At 36.9% G+C, this 2339-nt stretch overlaps 1 long non-coding RNA gene across 1 annotated transcript; it reads left to right on the top strand.

Moving 5' to 3' along the window:
• Positions 1 to 330: 330 nt before the first annotated feature.
• LOC309512180 lies at positions 331 to 1702 on the top strand. Its single transcript, XR_014210915.1, has 3 exons — positions 331 to 550; positions 1051 to 1106; positions 1235 to 1702. It is a non-coding gene; the product is annotated as an uncharacterized lncRNA (long non-coding RNA).
• Positions 1703 to 2339: the final 637 nt, after the last annotated feature.

The following is a 2339-nucleotide window of genomic DNA, read 5'->3' as shown; positions in this document are numbered from 1 at the left end:
AGGGAAATGCATGGATACGAAGGAAAATGACTATAGAGATGTTGACAGAGTGGAGATCGTGGAACGCTGGAGAAGGTATAGGAATCTTTCATAGAGATATTGTCAACAGGTAAGTAACATTTCGAGAGTCAGTCTAGTATCCGCTTGGGAGAACAGACATAGTTGCTGCGTTCCAAACCGCATATTTCCCTACTATTTAGTATGGGAAAAAGAGTAGGCAAGCGAAAAAGTATGTACGAATCCAAAAGAGTAGGCGAGAATTACCTGGGTGACGTACTAATTATCGCGAGATTCGGACTTAAGTGCGTTCGGACTTAAGAATGCCTACTTTCCTACTATATAGTAGGCGAAAACAGTACGTGAAGGAAGCAGTACGTTCGAAACATCAGTATTCATAAAAGAGTAGGCGAGAAGTTCCCGGATGGCTTACTGCTTCCGGCCAGATTTTCGAGTGCTCAACCGATGGATACTCTTCTATCCCAGGCGGCCACGCGAGAGGATACGTCATTTTCAAACATCGCAGAGATCGGCGACGCGGGTGCTTTCAAATGTGAGTAAACACAGTTCCTTTTGTTAAAATTGCATGTGTTGAACTACTGTAGAGTAAACTGTTGAATTGTTGAAGGTGTAAAAACGTTACAGTGTAGTATAGTTGTGATTTTGCTGTAAAAACACGTTTTATTATGTATAACGTTAGCTAACAGGGGAGCTCCAGTAAGGACACGTAAGTTACGTCTCTAAAGTGGATTTACATAAACCATATACATCTTAAAGACGCTTATTTTAAATGTCTATTTACATCTGACAGGAAAATCTTGAAATATCACAACATGAAATAGACATCTGAGTGATGAATGTGTGCTATTATGTAGAACAAATCGATAAAGTAACTAACGTTAAACATAAGTTATCTATTTTATTTGTCCATTAGTAGTTGATAAATTGAGGAACATTTATGTTGGATAAAAAGTTAAAACAACCTCAACATGTAAATGTAGTGTTGATTTCATAAATCACAGAGGTAACGTGAATCTTGTCTGGATGTTACAGGGTCAGATGAACAGATGTGTGTTTATCTGGTGGAGAGTGGCTCATGAAGGCTTTGAGTGAGTATACTACAGAAATTAATAACAACTATTTAAATCTTAAGTTGTAGTTTATTTTAATTATTGTAATTTCAAACAGAGCTATTACAGCACCTTTCTGATTCTTGATTTCTGTGCATTTGCTGCAGATCTTTTGTGGTGGAGCAGGACCTGCAAGGGAAGATGATGGCGGCATTTGTGGAAAAAAAGCATTTTTGTCTTCTAAATAATACTGAAATCAAATGACATTGTGCGGTTAAAATTACTGCTTTTGTGTTATGTTTGTGCATTTTGTAGGATCTGAAATGTCAGCAGGCTGGTGTGAGCACTGAGGATGAGGAGCCCAGAGCTGAATCCTGGAGATGGTGCCATGGATGAGACCCACCATCACTCCACCAGCCCTTATGAGACCCTCCATCACTCCACCTGCTCTTATTGCCTCAGATTGTGAAGCACAACACATCACGCAACAACCTCAGGCACGAAGGCACGGCTCACCTCTGGCGGTCAGCTGATTCATCAGAATAAAGCCGCAGAATGGGAACCGCTGTGTTGAGATGGCAGAAGGATGTGGGGTTCAGCGCCTGTGGCCTACATGCATGATTGTAGTTTGAATAAAGCTTTGTTTCATGTGTTGACTTATGCATTTGTTTATTGTGTGATGGTGACTTTCATTCATTCTTTTACTAATTTATTAATATTTCTCATTGTTGTCAGTAAATAAAATATAATTATTTAATTAATGTTTTATTTAATTGTTTGAAAGAAAATTTAGATATGTTCATTATATACACATCTAGAGTGTATTCAATCATGCACAGCTATGTCATATGACATACATTACAATTTGTTTGTTTTATTGAATTATATCATTTTCAGTAAAAAGTAATATAATTAAGTATTGGTCAGCATTTATCGTTGTTATTATTGTATGTTTTGGGGTGGGATAGCAATGCAATGCATTCTGAGGTAATATTAATTTTTTATATTAATGATACTTAAATTTTTCGAGTATAAAATCAACAGTTTTCCTCCAAAGGCGAATCTTCGCACAGCTGCCTTTTGTGCAGACATTACAAATGCTGAGAAAACCCGTTCTAGGTAGGGCTGTCGAGTTACTGATGTTGTGAGATCTGTAAAAAATCTCATTATGTATGCAAACCCATTATATATATATATATATATATATATATATTATGGGTTTGCATACATAATATGATTTTTTTTTACACAGGAAAAAAGAACCTACAAGGT

The sequence above is a fragment of the Leuciscus leuciscus genome (genome assembly GCF_965113295.1).
Source record: "Leuciscus leuciscus genome assembly, chromosome: 13".
Lineage (NCBI taxonomy): Eukaryota > Metazoa > Chordata > Actinopteri > Cypriniformes > Leuciscidae > Leuciscus > Leuciscus leuciscus.
This window is presented reverse-complemented; position numbering and strand designations above follow the sequence as displayed.